This window comes from Diospyros lotus, chromosome 9 (assembly GCF_014633365.1).
Source record: "Diospyros lotus cultivar Yz01 chromosome 9, ASM1463336v1, whole genome shotgun sequence".
Lineage (NCBI taxonomy): Eukaryota > Viridiplantae > Streptophyta > Magnoliopsida > Ericales > Ebenaceae > Diospyros > Diospyros lotus.
The window spans coordinates 18676541-18698130 of NC_068346.1; the positions used below are offsets into that span (position 1 = coordinate 18676541).

The following is a 21590-nucleotide window of genomic DNA, read 5'->3' on the forward strand; positions in this document are numbered from 1 at the left end:
ACCCAAATTCCATGTTAGCAATCAAACGTGCCCTAAATTTAAAATTTGATTTGATAACAAAATTTTTCATAGTTAAATGTAGAATTCATAAAAATTCCATTTAAACATAAAATTAGTGATGGAAAATTTCGTCGTTAAGTTGTAAAATTGATAAAATATGAAATTACAAATTAAAATCAAAATAAGTTCAGAATTTTTTGCTGCTAATATAATAATTTATAAAGTTTTATTTGAATTAGTAATGAAATAAAATTAATAAATATTAAAAGTACAATTAATATTCATTTTCCTCTACTGACATGATATTAAAATTAATATTCATTAAATAAGTTTGGAAAATTTTGGAGTGTAAATATAATTCTGAAAAGTTTGGAAGAAAATACTATAAATATACTTTGTGTAAATTAATAGTCAAGGAGGCTTCCAGATCGTCTGCCTTGTGCGCGCGCATATAGGTGCTTGGTCCTTGGAGGTTGGGGGTTCTATTCCAAGGTGCAATGCTTGGGATTATTGTTGGGATTATTATCCTAGTGTTTCCACGTGGCGAACAGAGGCGTAGCTACGCGACGGGTGCATGAGGGAAGGGCAGGGGCGGATGCACGTTGATTTTGCAGGCATGTAGTAAGTTCAGCGACATAATTGTTTTCCGTCGTTGAATTAGCGACGGGGGTTATACCCGTCACTGATTAGCGATGGGTGAAAATCCAGTCGCTAATCAGCTACTGGGTTTATACCCATCGCTAATTAGCGACGGGTATAACCCTCATCGCTGATTCTGTCACTAAAAAAAATCTGTCACTAAGCCCGTCTCTAAATGAATGAGTTACTATATTTCTTGATGAAAGTTTTTTTCTTAAGTGTTAAGAATATGTGACAAAGACCTTCAGATTAAGGATTTCTTAAGGTTATTCCCAGCCCTTAGACTTCTCAGAAGGGAACTATGATTAGTCAATTATGGACTAGCACATAGGTTACTATCTTTGATTAGTATGATATACTAATGATAAAGGATAATGAGTTGCATGCAATAATCCATGAGATGGATATAGTAAACATGTGGGTGGATGTTGGTGGAACATCTACTGAATGTGACACAAGTGATAAATCACATGGTTGAGAGGATCTATGATCTGTCACTGGTTTCGATTGTGTTACTAGTCCTTAGACTAGAGGTAACACAGTTGTCTTGTAAGTTAGTTTATGAGATTTATCGTTGCTAAGAAATGTTTGGTTACCGGGTGAGAGATGCACTGTGTGGTCTCTATGTAGTAATGTATGGAGGCAAGTGATTGCTAATGGGATTCATTAACCTCCGGCGTGAGGTGAACATCCTATGCGATCAATGGTGGTTGTGATTGCTCGAACCCTTAGACAGTGCACATGATTGGAAAGGTGTTTCCAGTTTCAAAAGGAGTTTTGATGTGTCATCTCGATCACACCACACTAGATCTTGGCATAGCTATCGAGTTAGTGAGTTTGATCAATATATAACTCTCACTCGATCGGGATGTCAGTTGATGCAGGGATTATATGAAATGGGAATTGGAAACCCAAATAGGTTCTTTTTGAAGTATGACTTCATTACTGGTAGGATCGCTGTGACATAATACTAATTATCACTCAGGGTCTTTTGGGGTACATTGAGGAGATGAAGAGATCCTCGTTATAGACCAAAGTGATTTGGTCGGCATCAAAAAGTTTGACGTGTATGTCCTGATTGCGGCTTAGTAGTGAACCTAGAAGGTCGCACGCATATCCAGGGGTGAAAGTTGTAATCATCATTAAGAGTTAATGATGCCACCAATAAGAATTCATGGATTGGGTTTAATGATTAAATCAATATGAGAAATTGTCAAGTGTTGACAGGCATGCTGTTAAGAATTAATGGGGGCCTCAGTTTCATCTTGAGATGTTGAAACGGTCATTAAGAGTTAATGGTAGGCCTAGATGCAATTTCTGAAAACTTGGACAAAAGGGCTAGAACCTGTCAACCAACCTTAGAGGCTGTCAATTGGATCAATGCTAAATCAGTCAACAGTTCTTTTATAACGGTTAACCAATTTGTGCTGAACAGTCGACAGTTCTTTAGAATGGTTGATCATTTTTGTTGTAAATGGTCATGATTTAGCACGATCTTTTGTTGTTTATGTAACAAAAATCGGACAACACGTGGCTAGGAAAGGCGAGGGAAGGACGGCGTGTAACACCCCAAAATAAAAGAAAGTAATTTCGAAATTTTTAGGAATTTTCCAAGTGACTATGAAGCAGTTTAGAAAATTAAAAGTCATTGTAATAAGCCGAATCCACCGAAGGGAATACCCCAGAACTCAAATACTTAAAAGAAAGGCATGATATTAACAAGCATCTTGAGACAAGATTTATGACATTGAAAGAAATTAAAATGGAGACAGTTTTTGGTAAGCTAATATACAGCTTAAAAAACTAAATAATCGTAAGGGACTTTTGGAAAGCCAACGAAACCCTGAGGAGGCTTTGATTGTATGTAAGGATCAACCCTGAAGTAGTTTTAAGACGAAACAAAGGTCCTATGAGGACACTGGGGCAAAAACGTACTTATCGAGTAAGCCTTGAGTTATTAATTTTGGATTTTAAGTATCTCGATGAGAATTAATTTAATATTTGAGGATGTAATTGCAATGTGCAATGGTTCAAGTGAGATTAAGGATCTAATTTATGGATTTATATGTAATTTTTATAATTTTAATTATACAATAAATTTTATAAATCATATATGTATAATATATATATGTATATATAATTATATCTGCATTGCAGAGAAACTATGGGTGCAAATCAGTGTGTATATGCAATTCAATGGGCTAAGTGAAGTGGCGCCCACGTCTCATGCCTATATATATAGGTGGGAGGAATTGAATAAATAGAGAAGTAGGCAAATCGCATGAGCGCGCGCGTGCGAGAGAGAGAGAGAGAGAGAGAGAGTAGGGGCAACTGATGGTGGTTGAGGCCAGCAGCCATGGTGAAAGCGGTGGTCAGAGGCAACAGTAGGAACGCGCAAACGGTTTCGAAGGGGGAGGTCGGCTGTAGTGGCTTGTGACGAATGTGGCAATGGCGGTGGTCGTGCGGCACTCGAGGGGTTGCCAGCAGCGGCTGAGCTAGCCGCAGCAATGGCTGGCGGAGGCCCAAGCAACGGTGGTCGGTGGTAGCGGTGTGCAGGCCTGCGCGTGCTAGAGGAAGAAGAAAGAGGAAGATGAAGAGAAGAAAAAGAAAAAGAAAAAAAAAAGAAAAGGAAAAGAAAGAAAAAAGGAAAATAGGAAAATGAGGAAAAAATGGAGAAAAAATAAGAAAAGTTTTTAGAAAATTTTAGAAAATTCGGAGAATTAATTTGAGACTAGAGGAGCATGCTTGAAGCTAGGAAATTGCTCGGGCATGCATTTTGAGGAAAGGGTTATTTTCCAAAATAATACTCAAATGCTTTAATTGTCATTTTTTCATGTGTTATGATGCCTCATACATTTGGAAACACATTCAGATAATGTGTTGTAATCACTTCCAGGAAAACGCTATTTTGCGACTGACTTTTTGCGACTGATGGATTTAGTCGGTAATTAGCAATGGATTAACGGTCGATTTTTAAATTTTGGGATTGAATGTTTTTTGACCAATTCAGCGACGAAAACTCCTGTCGCTATTTCCGCTACCGATTTTGACCACAAAATTTGCGATCGAAGTTTTTTCCCGACCAATGCAGCAACGGAAACTACCATCGCTAATTTTCTGATCGATTTTGATCACAAAATTTGTTACGAAATTTTTGGTTGGTGGATTTCCTTTTAAATTTGCGATCGAATTTTTCGTCTAAATATTTTTTTTGGTTGAAATATTGAATTAGTTGTTAAATCAAAATAAAGTAATTTATGAAAATAATATTAATAATTAATATATTCATAAAAATAAAATAATTTATGATTATGATAACTAATAAAATAATTTAAATTATGACAGTTATTAAATAATTTATGATGATAATCTAAAATATGATAATAAAGTATTTTATTGTATTACATGAAATTAATATTTATTTTAAAATGTAATTATATTATGTAATATTTATATTATTGCATAAAATATTAATTTATTAACATTTTGAGCTCCTCCACCCAAAAATATTATAAAGAAATAAATAAAAGTAAGTTTAAATAATGTTCAAATCAAATTCAACAGATTCAATAGTTAGTAATTTAAGGTTGTAGACGAAATTTTCAGCAAAAATTAGCATTCTTTCTTTATATATTGCTTAATTTGTTTATACTCTATGGAATAATTTTTTACCACAACAATTAGCAATAAATATAACCTCACTATATTATATATATATAAAAGCGAGTTAAACCTTGACCGGGCTTAATAGGCCTATTAAATCTGTGCCGGGTTGAATACTATATTATACATATAAAAACAGGTTAAACACTGACCGAGCTTAATATGCCTATAAAATTCGTACCGAGTTAATACTATATTATACATATAAAGGCAGGTTAAACCCTGATTGGGCTTAACATGCCTATTAAACCCGTTACGGGTATAATCTCTCTGGGTTTCATGTGCCTATCAAACCCAGAACAAGTTTAACCTGCCAAATCAGCCCAGAACAAACAAAATTAGCATTTTTCTTCTTCTTCTTTTCCTACAAACCCATGGGTTCCAACTGCCCTAACATGGTATCTGGTGCTTGAAAATAACGTTCTCCATGTGAATTGAGCCTAGAATGCACAACAAATTTCATGTTTGTTAATAAATACATCATACACCAATGCAAGTTAATCAAATCAAGATCACAAATCATTTTGTACTTGTGTATAGTTCATCCATGGGCATGTGTATAGAAATCAACATTTTGGACAAGAGCTCACTAAATATATTGATTACATATACCAACTACATTGTTATGCCTATACAAATACATATGAACAAATTAAAAATTATGTATACAATCAAGTATCAACTGCTCTGCTATGTCTATACAAATACATGGCAACTTGCCTGTGAAGGGTACACATTTCATCCTCGCTCTGATTTGTCACCCGCCGATCCTCTGTATGCCTCATGATGTCATCGATGTACTTAATAACGTACACTCTGCAGTTGTGCCTGCATTAAAAATAACAAAATTCTATCAAACTTTAAATAACAACAAACATTTGACTCAATAATAAATGAAATATTCTATTTTAATTCAGTACCCGTCTAGTTACTGAGGCATCTCACCATGCTAGGATTGAGTTTCTCCAACTCCCATTCTCTGTGTGGAGTGGTAACTATGGAGATATGATCATAATATTCACTGCGATTATTCAAGATAATTTGTAGGAGTCTCACTAATGACTTGATGCTCTTAGCCCTGGCCCTCTTGCTTTCCTCCTTAGTCTCCATGGAGTCATACATAACAACCTTGCCCTCTTTTAGGCAAATCATGGCTACGACCTAGTGGGAATTATTCCCCAGATTGGATGGGATCAAGACTTGCATATTTTGAGAATACATTAGTTGTGAGTTAATCCATCAATAAAATAAGTGAACACTTATGAAGTCCACTGTCCACCAAGGCTTTGTATCATCATTGACACCATGAATATGATCACATATTCCATCTAGGACCTTCACCTTAGCAAACAACACAACACACTTGCTTGCGAATTTCTCAATCCACCACTTGTTCAGAAGTGCCCGAAGAGGTGGAAAATGTTATATTTGCTTTGGACCAAATATAGATGCAATAAAGAAAGGAGTAACCTAAGATATGTGTTTAGCACCACAAATAGGATAGTGGGCATGATAGCATATTTCATATCATATATAGTATGAGCCTGCGCATCGCTTATTCGTCGGACGCAACACAAGTAGCTATCAATGTGAGACCCCTTTATCCAGATTTTAACATTCTCTATGGAACGCAAGTCGCTAGGTAATAGATGTACAATGTAACCTGTGTAATGCCTACAATAACCAATAATTATTATAAGTTTGAGATTGTATTACCAATGTAAATAGAACAATAATATAAATTTTTCCTGACTTATACTTACTTGATGTCTTTCTGCAATTCTATATAGTAAGTGTAGCCCTCAGGGGGCTTAAGATCATCGACCCCCTGTTGGTCCAAGTGATCCTCAGCTACTTCAGCCCCTATCTACATCACCATGCCCCCTACATTGTCCGGGCTAGGAACATGAACATTCTCTCCTATCCTAGCCGATGTCAAGGGTGACACTGTCTTCTCACCCTCCACCGGCAGCTATTTGTTTTCGTCTGCCATGTCCACCACAACATCAACCTTGCTTATCTTTCGCCACTGAGTGTATTCAGTGTATGGTGACTGACAACATTGTGATGGCAATCGGTTACTCGTAGGTCATTCACTGCCCATAACTAATTCCTCATGAAACTGTACAAATACTATATGTTACATAATAGTACATATTTCATAATGAAATGTAAATAAAAGTGAAGTTAGAGCTTACTCCAGATTGAGATGTCCGGTCCTCCACATCATCATGAGCTGGATCTACCATTATAAAAAATCAACGTTTTAGCGACAAAAAATTTCGTCGCTAAAACATCAAAATTCGTCGCTAAATTTTTTAGTGACAGATTTAGTGAAGGCTACCTTTCCATCGCTAAAAAGGGATTTGCTAAAATTTAGTGATGGGATTAGCGATAAGACTTTTTTAGTGATGGAATCAGCAACAGGGGTTGTACCCGTTGCTAATCAGTGACGGAATCTGCGATGGGTTTATCTCCAGTTGCTGAATTCTGAGATGAAAATTTCGTCACTGATTAATGACAAAATTATTTTTTGTCGCTAAATTCAGGGCATGCCCCAAAATTCAATGCGTGCTAGCCCCTACCCTCCCCTTATGCGTGCCATGTGGCCGTACCTTTGTTCGCCACGTGGCAGCGCTGTGATATTACTCCCAACTATTATCTCAAGCTCTTTACCAAATTTGAACCCCCAACCTCTCATGACCAAGTTCCGCAGGCGAGTCAATCGATCTGGAAGCCTCCTTGTTTATTGATGTGTATAAAATATATTTATAGTATTCTCTTCCAAATTTTTCAGAATTATATTTACACTCCAAAATTTCTCAAACTTATTTCAATAGGTGGGGCGAGTAGATGAGTAAGTAGTGTTGCCTGCACCCTACCTTCTTGCCTCACTCTCCTCTTTGCCCGCATCATTCATGAGCTCATTTGACTCATTTCCTCATCAAACCCATCCAACTAAGTGTTAATTTGTCTAATTTCCCTATCCATCCTATGCAACATCTCCAGCGTGAGGGTCAACATCTCAGTGATCTACAAATGGAAAAAAAAATTACAATAATAAAAAATAATTACAAATTGTTACAAAGAATTACAAATCAATTTCCATTTTAGGAAACTATTTCCTTTATGACGACCCCTCATCATATCGTCATTATGTCTATTTATTTATTTTTTTCGTGAGAACCTACAGTGGCACAACTTCTTGCCGAAGTGTCCCACTTAACCATACGTCTGCTTTCCTGGTTTAAGTCAGGGACCGTGCCTATTGCGTATGACTCATTAGGCTTCCGGATATGTTGGCAATGTGTCGGTATGAACACATAAGATAAGATTGGCCTCTAGCAAGCCGTCATGCCCACCCAATTATTTAGAAGTATTTATAATCTTTAAACAACCTTTCACGAGCATAGTTACCATGTAATTCGATCCTCTCATCAATGTATCTTTTTGTGATCTCAAGTCTGGCGATGTGTTGCTTGATTATGATCACATGAGTTTTCTTTGATCATCCGAATATCTTCACTTAATAGAAAGTGAATCAATAACTCCTTATTGATCTCTTTCACCATGGCCATGGATTTAAAGTGAATATCCACCAAAGGCGCCTTAGATACATCATCCTCTATCAAGGGATAAATGAGTCCCATCTTGGTTATGCACCCATCTCCATAAGCCTCATGATACGCCCAATGATCGCCCACGTGAAACCTTTATCTAGGCCCATCGAAACAATGTCAAAGCATACCGGTCTTTTTATGAGATGACCGTGACAACCTCAGGTCCAAGGATTAGTTACACCTATCTCATATGAGAATTCTATCAATATATAACCAAAATGGATTCTCATAGCGAGTCATGTCCAGTAACATGTTCTTCAACATTGGTTACCTATGTACTTGTCTAGGGATCCTCATTCCTATGGGTGTGAGACCCACATTGCTATCACATAGCAAAAACATAGCACATACAAGTCTGACTGCAATTGTCAGTGTCCATTCTTGACATTGCTACCACTTGGGACATTTAACGATGTTTAGAAATTGTGATGTATCATCTCACATATTTATAAATTAATCACAATATACATCATATGGACTTCTATCTAGATTCATCCTATCATTACAATAATAATAAGAAACTAATAGAATGAATTCTTGTGAATTTGAATAACTCATTATTCAATAATAAATACGATTGCAATTATCAGTGTACAACATGCCCAATCTGATTGGGTCTAGAACACCTACATTAACACATTCCTTGTTTAGGCCCTCGCGTCCCGACGCCACTTCCTACCCTCATCGGATCGCCTTTTCCAAGGGTCGGCTCTAATACCATCTTTAACATCCCGCATCGAGAGATGGGAAAGACCGTAACAACTTATCCTGATGGGTCTATACAAACTTCCCATGGGTTATCCATCCTTAAGCTTCCCTAACTCAAGCACGCTTAACCTGGGAGTTCTTTGTCTACATTCATCCCGAAAGGTATTCAGCTAGTATTGTTTTCTTCTTTGCTTATTGTTGATATATACTACCCTTCTCTAGGCTCTCGGGGTATTACATTCTCCCCCTCTTAAGCACATGATGTCCTCGTCATACGACCTTACAACTGGTCCCAAATCTTCTCCCCTTTGAGGGCAGCCATCCTAGAAGTTTGCCAGTAGCTGCTCCTTGTTCAGACCCTCACACCCTAGCGCCACTCTCCACCCTCATCGGACCGCCTTTTCCAAGGGTCGGCTTTGATATCACCTGTAGCATTCTACATCGAGTGATGGGAAGGACCGAAATAACTTACCCTGATGGGCCTACGCGAACTTCCCAGGGGTCATCCATCCTTAAGCTTCCACAGCTCAAACACACTTAATCTGAGAGTTCTTTGCCTACATTCAACCCAAAAGGTATCTAGCTAGTGTTGTTTTCTTTCTTACTTATTCTCGATATATACTACCCTTCTCTAGGCTCTTGGGGTATTACAAGATTAGTAAATAGATTGAAATGGGGTTAATGGTTTCACCGGGATTCACTCGGAGATTAAGCTCGAGAGGCATCTTCCAGGGCTTGATGGACGTATGAAGCCCGGAGGTCGACCTTCCTTAAGCTCTTTTGAAGCTTGATGAAGCCCGGGCTTCAATGACCTTCATTAGGAGTTAGGAAGTTTGAAAACACATGCTCGATCTTCATTGCCTGATTTCTCATTAGGCTTAAAAGGTCGATTAAGCCTGGTAGGAGCCCTACCAGGAAAGCTAATGGGCACCCTCGCCGATGGGGCTTCCTTGTGCAAGGAACCCCCGTCGGCGAGGATGCCCATCGGCCTTCCTTATAGCTTCCTCTAGCCAGGCAGCCCAACACATCTCGACGAAACCCATCTCAATGAAACACATCCATCCCCTTCACAAAATGAGAGGAGATCTACCTTTTCGACTGTTGGCAGTAAGATTTGGTGGTGAGGGCTTCACAGCGGCGGTTGAGTTTATAGAGGGAGAGATTAGGCTTAGCAGAGACATAGGAGATCGGGTTTAAGGAGAGTCTCAATCAAGTTTATCCTATTATCATTTGTTTTTAAATTCTTTAAATATAATTGTGGTCACATATGCAGAAAATGGAAGGACTTTTAATTACTAACAACCAGATGCACAAAATTAAATAATTCTTTTAGAATTAGAAGAGAAATTGTTTGTGTTATCAAAATTCTCATATCATCATCTTAATATAATGTTCATTGAACGTAATTCACCGAGTTTTTTTGAGAAGCTAATGATCATTTGATCATTTAATATGCTATTATCATCTTGGTACAATGTAGGCTCAATTAACACAGTTAACGTAATTTCCTAGCACCATACATCATTTAAGTGCTATTAGAAACCAAGGATTTGCACCAGTAAATTTACACCAAAAAAAAAATGATATTTGAAAGTATACAATTCACCGGGTTTAGTTACCCGTCTCGATTTTAATTGACCAATTAAACCCGAGAACGATATTGATCCAAAAAATACTATGTTTCTTATATATATATATATATTTTTTTTTTTTTTTTTGGGGGGGGGGAGTTTAGGGGATCCGAATGACTCAAGAGGCACACAATCAAATTATGGAATAATGCATTACATGTCGATTCATACCAGCATCTATACAACATAAAAAACACTGAAAATACCTCAACGGGAAGGTTGTAACTTAATAATATGATACAAACCCTTGGTGTATTGTATACTTGTGAGTCTGTTTTCATTTTCTCAATTCTTTGCCAATCCTCCAAAGTTCCCACTTGGTGAGTCGCTTCCCTTCCCTCTCAAGCACGTTTTCCTCAATAAAACAACAATTCTCCTTGAAATCGATAAGGTAAGCCCCTAGTTCATGGTTCGCAATAAAATTGCCAACAATTCGATCCACCAAGTTATCGCTGAAGAAGCCTGCTCGAATGGTAATGAACTCCACATCGTTGATATCAAAGTCTCCCACGACATCCAATGGCCGAATCAATTTACATATCAATCTTCTTGACAACCATCCATTAACCAATCTAATCGCCCAATCCATCAATTCCTCTCTAGATGAAACCCTGATTGTCTGCGCCTAGTTCAGACTCAATTGTTTGAGCCACCATAGCATCGACAACCGAACTGAATTCTTGAGATGTCTTAAGAATCCAGATTCTGAGCGATTTTGTTTTTGCATAAATTTTAGGAGTTAATTGATGTTATGAATAATATATCTAATTATTAAACTATATATAATTAGAACTTAATAATTTGATTTGAGATTTAAAAAAGATAAATTTTATTTTTTAATAAAATTGTATGATTATATAAGGAAAGGGTGGCAGACACAGAAAAGGAGATCAAGAGCTTCTGGAGATGGCGCACAGTGAAGAAACCGCAAGCACATTGGAAGAAATCAAGCGGCGCACAACAGTCAGGATGTGGTCGACAAATCGTTAGATTCGTTTTGCCCCAAATCTATTTCAAATTTGGACAGGGAGCTCCTATTTTCCTTTCAACTTCTATTTTTTTTTTATTTCATTAATTCCATTATGAACTAATTTTATTTAACTAGGGTTTGAGATGAAACTTGTTATGAATTCTTGATTTTTATTGATTGGGTTTCTTTCCGTGATTTCAATTATTTATTACTTGTTCTTAATGCAATTGAGTGATTTAACCATTTTTAATTGATTTTGTATTATGATTTGAGACCGAGAGGTGATTTTCATGAAGTAATAAATTTCATAAGATAGATAGTTGATAAGGGATTTGATACTTGAATCTTATGAGGGATAATGAATTGGAACTTAACAATGAATTTTAGTTTGTAATAACTATTGGGAAATAGGTTGATTGTTAACAAATTGAGATTTAATTAGGTTAGTAAATCTTGAAAAGGATGCTAACCAATTTAGATATTCACCCCATTGAATTGATAGGAACCAATTGATTGAAAATTAAGATAGATTAATAAGTGGATTTGAAACACCCTAGTTGCCTCCATTTTATCCAAGTTAAGTTGTTTTTAAAATTTGTGTTTAATTTTAGTTCTCATTAGTTTAATTTATTCAAATTCATCTCTTTTTATAGTTTAAATAATATTAAAGTTAATCCAATTTTGGTACTTACTCCAATCCTTGTGGGATCGACACTCTACTCATTCATTATATTACTTACGCGATTTGTACGCTTGTGGATTAGCCTAACAAGTTTTTGGCGTCGTTGTTGGGGATTAGTATTAATATCAATACTAATTAAGTTGAATATTAGTTTAGACATTAATTTTTTTTAATTAGTTGTTTGTCTTCATCTTTGTGTTCTCTTTTACTGTATTTTTATTTGCATTTTTGAGTTTTCAAAAAAAAAAAAAAATGAAAATAAAAAAATAATTAAAAAATCAAGTTTTTAACCGTTGTGATATTATGTTTCTTCTTTGTAGGTCGCATTGGTGTATGGTATGTTTTGATAAGACTGAAGTTCCTCTCAATTTAGAAATTGAATGTACAACAAAGAAGTTAAGGAAAATCAAAAGAGAGCAAGAAAAAGCAAGTTCATCTCAACAAAACATAGGAGATGAAATTGTGGAGAATAGGAATGGGCAAGCTAGAGCTTTAAGGGATTATGCTACGCCTTCTATTCAAGGAACATCGTCCAGCATCACCAGAACATACATAGGGGCAAATAATTTTGAGATTAAATCTCAATTTGTTAACAATCTCCGAATGAGGCCCAAGGCTGTGAGGATTTTTCAGGTGGATTTTATCTTCATAGGCTTCGGCCCCTAATTAAATAACCCAAGTCCGTCACCACTTTTAAGCATCCCATTTTAGAAGTCGTGCCACAAGCCCTATTCCCACTTTGGAGGAGAAATGGGCCTTGGCCCATTTGCTCAAGTAGGAGAAGCCCACTGTTCTGAGCCCAAAATCCCTTTTGTCCCTTAGCCCATAAGCCCACATATAAAAAGCCTTTGTTCGGCCCATTCTCTTGGTGTTTTTCCCCTTCTCGGTCGATCCCTAGCTTCTCTCTCATGTCTTCCTTCCTTGGCCGATTGCTATCTCTCTCCTTCCATATCAAACCGATTGTGATTGGGTCTTCTTGCCTTTGCTGGTTGATCTTTACTCGACTGCCTTTCCTTGTGTGTGCGATAGGCGATCTGTCGATGCCGATTGAAACCTCTACATATTTGAGACCTAGGTCTCCTTTTCGGGTAAGCTTTCTCTCTTGGCTTTGTGCTTTCTACCCTCTGTCTTTGTGACTGATCTACCTTTTGTGGTAACCTACTGTGTGTCGCTTTGATCGTTTGGGTGAGAGAGGGTTCATTGAGTTCGGCCCAGAGTTCTTGGGGTTTTCTGGGCTTATAGTTTGGGTCTTCATTGTGGCTTGTGGTTCCTATTCATTGGCATTACCAAAATGGTGAACAGACTCTTCATATTTGAGCCTTGAACGATTTAATAGGGAGTTTTTTACTTTCTGTTCGTGTTCTTTACATTCGGTTATATCTGGTTCAATTTGTTTTACACTAACCTTTTCTATTTTATAGAGATTTTTCGCAACAATAATTTTTTGGAGATTCGTGATACTTTTAAGCAAAATGGTGTCTCTAATGATGCAGTTAGACTTAGGCTATTTCCTTTTTCATTAAGAGATAAAGCTAAGTGTTGGTTGAACTCTTTGCCTATGGGGTCCATTACAATGTGGGATGATTTGGCATAAAAATTTCTCAATAAATTCTTTCCACTTGCGAAAACTGCTGTCACGACCCGATTTCTAAATAGTCATGACTGGCACTAATCCCTAAGCCCATGGGCCCCACCATGGACTAGTAAGCTTCTTCTCTAGCTCAATTTTCTAAAAGCATTAACACTATTGACAAAATATATAAACATGGAGTAAAATACCATTTTAACTTTCCAAAAAAATATTTCAATATCTCATATACAACTGTTGTACAAAAATATGAATATCCATCACACTGCTATCATAAATACATGTACAGTCCCATATCTCGGGCCTTTGGCACAATTATTTACCACAAAAATGAAAGACAAAAGAACAGACTCAACAATATGTGTACGTCTCCATAGAGCATCCTATATCACATCAGGAATCAAAAGGGGGTCTGACATCATACCAGAAGATCTGCTGGACCAATATTCAAAAGAAGAATTCCCTGAAAATATTTTAATAAAAAGGGGCGAGTCTTATGGACTCGCGAGTATAAGGTATGTTATGCCCACTAGGAGAGTATGCAATAAAAATGCTAGGATGAATATCATGGATACAATAATATTACAATAATATGGACAACGAGAATATATATCATAAGTTTAAATAAATTGAGGTTCAAACGAAAACATAGTGTAGGAAAAATAGGTGCCTAGAGACAACCCCCATAAGTTGTTCACCTAACCACCTAAGTTTCCTATGCATGCACTGAATCTGAGGACACACTAGTAGAAACTGGCCTAACACCTATACACACATGCACACAAGTACATATACTGGCATATACATCATCATCACACTATAATACCATCATAGCCCACATGATAACAGTGCTGAAACATACTATCCGTGTCTCTCATGGCCTTTGCATGCCAAGCCTCACAGTACCATGATCTTTTCCTGTTGTGAGTCACCAGGGAATCTACTAGTTAGTCCTCTAATAATAATGTAAATGATACCTTACTTTATGCATAAGTTATAATCATTTATCATTTCATGTGGTGCCTAAAATACACCATATCATTCAATATTTCACATTCTCAAGACAAGAAATCAGTTAGGGTATCTTTCTGCTTATGTCTCTCCTAGTAGGATGAAAATATTTCATGCAATTTAGAAACATTTAAAAGTATTTTTCTATGATCCGCATATAAAAATCATGTATAAGTTATGCATGGAATAGTATATACGTGCATAAAATAAGGTAAACATAACATATCTTGTCTACTCGCCTAGGAAATGATGACTCAAGTCTGGGTCTAGGGAGAAGATTGAGAAAAATCCTAGGAATCCAAGCCTATAATAAATAGAATGGGGTGGTCACATTTGGATAATAAAAGTAGTGGCGTAATAAAAATTACCAAAAATCCTAACTATTGCCTAACACCTTGAATCAGTTATTTTATTCCTTGGCCTGTACAATATTTGAATTTGACGCCATGGAATTCGTCGAGTTTAGCCATCGACTACGTTATCATGCCTCGCCATTCCTGCTACGCGTAAGTGTATAGTGGAACTGCACACCCACTTATAGGCTGCAATAAAAATAATATATAAATATATATTTCTATATTCCCCATAAACTAGTTTACTTTTAATATAGATAATATTTTTAAGGTTCCTCTTTTTCAAAATACATATATATTTATATTTATAACTCAATTGGAAAATTTTTAAAAATATAATAATTAATTAATTAGTGATTTAATAAATGGATTAAAAGAAATGATTTGTAATGTGTTAGCCTCAGAATAAAATGAATCCATCAGAAATTAGGATTTGGAATAAACCCAGAATCCATCAGAAATTATGATTTGGGATAAACCCAAGTCATCATCATAGGCTAGTTTAGAATGCACTCGAGGTTAGTCTTGCTCGGCCTTGAGTCATCTAATAGGGCTTCGTCCTTAGAACTTCAATCAACAAAGTGACTCGCTAGTCACATTGCTAATTCCAAGAGACCTAAGGAGAACCAAAATTAGACTGACGTCGATATCTTGAGTAGGACTAACCTAACCAAGTCATCTTAGGTTCACGAAAATCGATAAGAAGGGAGACCAAGTTGAGTGGGCCAACCCAAGGGCTGCCACAACTGGGTTAAGCCATGTCCAACACATTGGGCCATCCTATAACCCAATTGGGCCTCGCCATCTTAAGCTAAAACCTAACCCGACCTGCCCAACCCCAAAAGCCCTTTTTTTTTTCTTTTCTTTTTTCCTTTTTTTCTAACAATCGGAGGCTACCATGAGGTGCATAAAACCTAAGCGACCATCATACTCGAAATAACAAAGATCGGACGGCTAGATCTTCATAGATCTAAGATTAAATTTTTGGCCAAAAGAACAAAACCCATTGCCAACGTCGTCGGCCACTGTGGCTGGCGATTTTTGATGATTCGAGACCGCCATCCAACACCCTCAAGCATTCCGACTATCATATCCCAAAACCAAGCAAATCCAAAGGTCAAATCTCCGTAGATCTAACCTTAAACAATCGGCCAAAACCTACATCGTATCCCAATACACACACCCTCGAAATAGCAAGAAAAACCATCAAGATAAAACCAAAACGCTTACCTTTTTGTAGATCGGGGGCTCTTAAATGGTGGAAGTGAAGTCGGATAGAAGATCAAATGGCCAAATCGCAAGAATCGCCCAGATCCGAGAGAGAGAGAGAGAGAGAGAGAGAGAGAGAGAGTTAACAGATTTCTAGGGGGGCTGCCCTCACGCCTCCCCTTTTTCTTTTTATATTTTTTTATTTATATTTTTTTATGATTTTATTTATTTATTATTTATTATTATTTTTTTCAGAATTAAATTATTAATACTATTATGTATCATTATTATTATTTTTTTTTCTAAATCTTTACAACTGCAAAGATGAGGAATGATATAACCAATTTCATGCAGGTAGACATGAAGAATTTATATGAAGCATGGGAATGGTTTAAAGAGTTGTTAAGAAGATGTCCTCATTATAGGCTTCCAAAGTGGTTAGTGGTTCAAACATTTTATAATGGTTTAAATCATAACACCATAATTACTATTGATGCAACTATAGGAGGAGCTTTAATGGGAAAAGAGATCGATGAAGCTTATAACCTTCTTGAAGAGATGGCCAACAACAACTATCAATGGTCATCTGAAAGATTTATGCTAAGAAGAACAGCTGGAGTACATGACATTGATGCAATGACAGCATTGAATGCAAAGGTAGATAATCTTTTTAAGAAAATCGACTAGTTAAATATTAACTCTTGTAACACCCCGCTCCCACCTACGGGTGTCACGAGTGAATAATCAACCAGATTGTTCACCCATCAACTAGATCCAGAAGGGTTGGACTATGTTTCAACAGGAAACGCCCTAGGTAGGCACTAGGTTTTGTCTTTCTCTTCGCTTCACTCAAGGAATCAGTTATGAGAATGTGAAAAACATTGCAGCGGAAGGAACCAGAAACCTTAAGTGAGCGTCATCCTTCTTCAGCTCAACTGAATTGACCCAAGGATGACTACCCTAGGCTTGGGTGATATCTTAGGTTGTATTGCTTAGTTTGGCTTTTACTCTTGAGGAAAATTTAATTTTTATTTTGTTTGCTCAAAATTCTTTAGCTTGCACGCTTTTTGAGAAAACTCATTTATTCATTTTCTATTAAGAAAATATCCAAGATCTCTCGGGTTTCCAAAATATTGGGCTATTTTCCCACGCCTAAGGGAAATTCCTCACATCTCTATATTTTTCCCAAAAATAGAATTCTTCACCAAAATAGCCTAAAAATCCCTTTAAATTCCTCCGAGCCTAAAAATTATTTCAAAATGGCCTAATAAACTCAGATTTTTAGAATTTAAAAAAAAATTAGCCAGCGGGGCTTGTTGGCGTGCCCGAGGCCCGCATGGGGCCCAGCAGTGCGCTACCAGCACGTGTTGGCCGCAGACCGTGCCAGCCCAAGCACCTGTGCCTGTTGTGCCTACCCGCAGGCTTGCTGCGGCCCCCTGGTGGCCCTGGCTGCTGCCACCTCATTTTTTTTCCTATGGGCTTTTTAACCCAAATTTTTCAAATTTAATGCATAATAATTATACAAAATAAATCTTACACAACCCTTTTGATGCTTAAATAACATACATAAAAAATAAAAAATACAAGTCCATACTAAAGCTTCCAAAGCTTCAAGCTTCCAACATTTCCCTTCTCTTGGCACATGAGAGACCCACAAGGTGAGGTAAAAACCTTATGAGCTACAATGCTTAGTAAGGGTGCAATGCAATGTAAAAATGAGAATAAAAATATTCATGTAATGCAAGTGATGCATATGTGGTTGGTCTTTTTGCCCTCACACCCACCTTGGTTGAGGCAATAACCTACCCCATTTCCCCATACTCTAGTCCTCCTTATGGCCAAAGGTCCACTAGTACTCAAATGCATGTATGCTTGCAAACATATGAAATCTCTTATTACATACTTACAAAGCTTGCATGGCTAGCCACCCATGAGGACATCCTTTACCTTGTAGAGCTCTTTGGACTTGAAGTAGTCCTTATAGCCTCCAATCCCCTTGCTACTTTCTTACTCAAAGAAAACCTTAAGAAAAACGAAGTGGCTAAGCCACCACTCAAAGAGAAACCAAAAGAAAGAGAAACCATAACATGGAAGAATGCTTACTTTTTCGTCCTCCCTTTTTCTTCTTCTCTTTTCTTTCCTTCTTATTGGAAGACTTCTTCCAATTCCTCTCTTGAAATTTCCTTTTTATATCTCTCAATTCCAAGATCCAATCCTAGCCATTGGATCTACTTTTTGAGATTAAATCTCATCCACACAAACAAACACAACCCATACCATTTTATCTTCATAAATCTCAACCCTTGGATCACTTTGTCTTTTCCATAAAATATCCTATTTCTCAATTAATTTAATTCTTGACTAATTTCAATAATAACCTTCGAAAGACCAATTTCAATCTTTTCCAATTTAAATAAATCTCCACAATTTTAAGAGACTAATTTCCATTTTCTTTTTGGATTTCTTTAATTCTTCCATAATCATTCCTCTCATAAATGCTAGAATGACTATTTCTTTTTCCTTTTTGATTTAAATAAATCATTCCATTCTCTTGGACAAGAACTTGCCAAGTGTCACCCTTAGATACTCACCTTGGCTTCCAAGCTTCAATCCAAGCCATCCATGTGTCACCACCACACTTATTCACCATTTTTGGGAAAAATAAATTACTTTCTCACATAAATGAATTATAATTATTTTTCCATCTTCAATAATTTAATTCCCTCATGGAATTATACTCAAAATTTACCAAAATGCCCTTAGTGAATCCTCAATCCAATTTATCTCCACACAAATGCACAAATGAGAATGATTCATAAATATACCCAATTCCAAGAGGAATTGTTTTCCAAGTCACCCAATGTAACATCCCAGAATTTGGAGATAAATAATAATTATAAATACCAGTGTTGAGATTATTATTGAATATTTGGAGAATTCAGAAAAAAAATATTAATTTATATTATTTTAAGGAAATAGGCAATTAAGGTAATTAATTATCTTATTTTGGAGTATTTATGAAATTATTAAATTGGGGTGTAGTTGGGATTTTCAAAAGTTTTAGGGTGCTGATGTAATTACAAAACGAGGGTGTGTGTGAATTCCAGAAGTTTGGGGGCTGTGGTGCGAATTTAGAAAATGGATCGAGGGTCTCTTTAAATTTAATAATGTGCGTATATGCATTGAAGGAGACAACAGCACGGATGGTCGCGGGCGCACATGGGGAAGCTGAGGTTAGGGGTTTGAGGCTCGCGTGCGCTAGGGGATTTCACTGAATTTTTTTAGCTCACGAGACCTCTGAAATGACGTCATTTCTGGGGAAGGGGGGTGGCTGTGTGGCAACTGCTGGCCGCGCCACATGGTGCGCTGAGGGCACCCAATTTTCCTTGGCTGCCAAGCTCCCTTCATTGTGTCATTTTTAAGGCCAATTTGGCCATTCCAGAAGCCCAATTTGGGAAAAATAAAGGAAGAAAACAGAGAGGAAAAGGGAAGAGAAATGAGTGAAATAAAGGAGAAAAAGGAGAAGGCACACGGAAGCTGAGGAAAGGAAGGAAAAATAGAAGAAATTGGAAGAGAAATTAGAGAATCCAGGAGTTATTTGGTGTTTAAAATATCTCAGTAAGTGAGTAAAATTACTAAAAGTTATATATATCTAAATTATAGATTTTATACAGATGGATTATGTAATGTATGTGGTTAGATTTAATTAACTGGAGCTGCAATCTTGTTATTTCTTATAGAACATTTTACTTCATAGCGGGAGCGTAAGAAAGGTAAGAATCGACCAAACAAAGGCAAGCTCCTAACCCTCTCCTCATGTTCTTTAATTCTCATGAAAGTCTCCGTGATTTCTTATATTCTATTCCCTCCCTCACCGTGACTCGGTTCCATGCATTAATAATGATAATCAGCGTGGCAACCATTCCATAACTTGTATGTTAATAATGGGTCTATTGGTGATTAAATGAGTTAAGTAAATGATGTTTTGGTGTCATTCATTCCGTTCCATTATGGGGCTTCGTATTGCTCCGCTTTCCTTGGGAATGATGCCAAACCTGAAGAGCTAGGTTCTTAGAAAAGTTGATATGATTTATGGGCTTATGTTAAAGGGTTTAATGAGAAAAGTGAATGGTTCATTAACATGATAAGATATGAGAATGAGCACGGTATTATTATGTTGATCATGTGTGTCTTAAGGGTATGGGGTACAAAGCCATTGACTGTCGACCATGGGTCGTGGCGGTTGATGGTTGGATCTATGGGCGCCAGTCATCGACTGTTGCAATAAGCGCTCGATGGGCCAAAAGAGCTGGTATTGCCAGATTCTCGGCTTGGTTTGCGCATATCATGATGTATGTGCTGCATAGAAACTGGGTTACATTCACTTGGGGGATATGCTTTGTGTGTGATGGGATGTGTGAGCATTTGCATAACCCAGTTGGTCTAAGAGCCAACTTGGGTTCTCTAGGTGAGCCGGTGCATTTAGAGCACATCGTATGTGGGAATTCCTATGTGGGCATAGCATGGCCTGATGCTTGGTTTATGGGGGTCTTGTCATCACGTTTATACTACAAAAGCCATTGCATTTTCTATTTGTTGCATTGCATTGTGAGAATGTGCGATTTTAAATTATGAGTATGGGTGATAGGTGGCGCCCACCACGGATCATACGCTGTGGTAGTGGACCATGGGTTGGTGTGGCCTACCACGAAACGTATGCCGTGGAAGTGGCCCACAACCGCAATAGGTTATGATGTTGTGTTATGATGAGTAACTGGAAAGATGGCATGATGTGATGTGATGTTATGATGAGTGACAGGAAAAAGGCATGGTATGACAGGAAGAGCTAATGGTTGAATGAGAGGGTAATAGCGGGTTATGTTTAATGTTATGGTAGCCTATAGTGGGCTACTGATAGGTTTGTATTTTGGACTTGGGCGCTAGTGTGTGTTTTATGTGGGCCCCAAGGACCGTTTATGTGAAGTTTACTATATGTTTATGTATTTAGAAATAAGGCAGGTATTGGACATGGCATGATATGACGTTGCATTGACATGAATTACATGGGGTGTTATGGGAATAACTCTGTCTTTAACCTACAACCCTCCTTTCTAGAGCTTGCTGAGTCTTGTGACTCACATTTGCTTTCTATCATTCTAGGTCAGGGATTTGTCTAAGTTGTCAGATTCGTTCAGCGGGGTTCGGATCCAAATGATAGTAAGTGCAAAGTTCTCTCGAGACTAGGTCCTGGGTGTCATGGTGCTTGTGTTAAGGTTAATGTTTTATGTTTTTGAGATGGATGTATGTCATGTAAGCCCAGGTGGGCTCAAGTTGTGAATGATTATATAAAGTCAATTATGAAGTGTTGTGTAATGTAAAAAAAATGACTGTTTCTAAAAGAGTTGTGTGAGTTTTAGTTTATGTTATTGTTCGATATCACTCAAATAATGACCCTTTCATGGATCCTCTATGCGTGGTAGAGGCTTTAGGAGGCGGGCCGTTACACCCAATTACCC

General features: G+C 37.2%; 1 non-coding gene across 1 annotated transcript; it reads right to left on the reverse strand.

Moving 5' to 3' along the window:
* Positions 1-16395: 16395 nt before the first annotated feature.
* LOC127810741 (small nucleolar RNA R71) lies at positions 16396-16502 on the reverse strand. The gene has a single exon (XR_008025551.1). It is a non-coding gene; the product is annotated as a small nucleolar RNA R71 (small nucleolar RNA).
* Positions 16503-21590: the final 5088 nt, after the last annotated feature.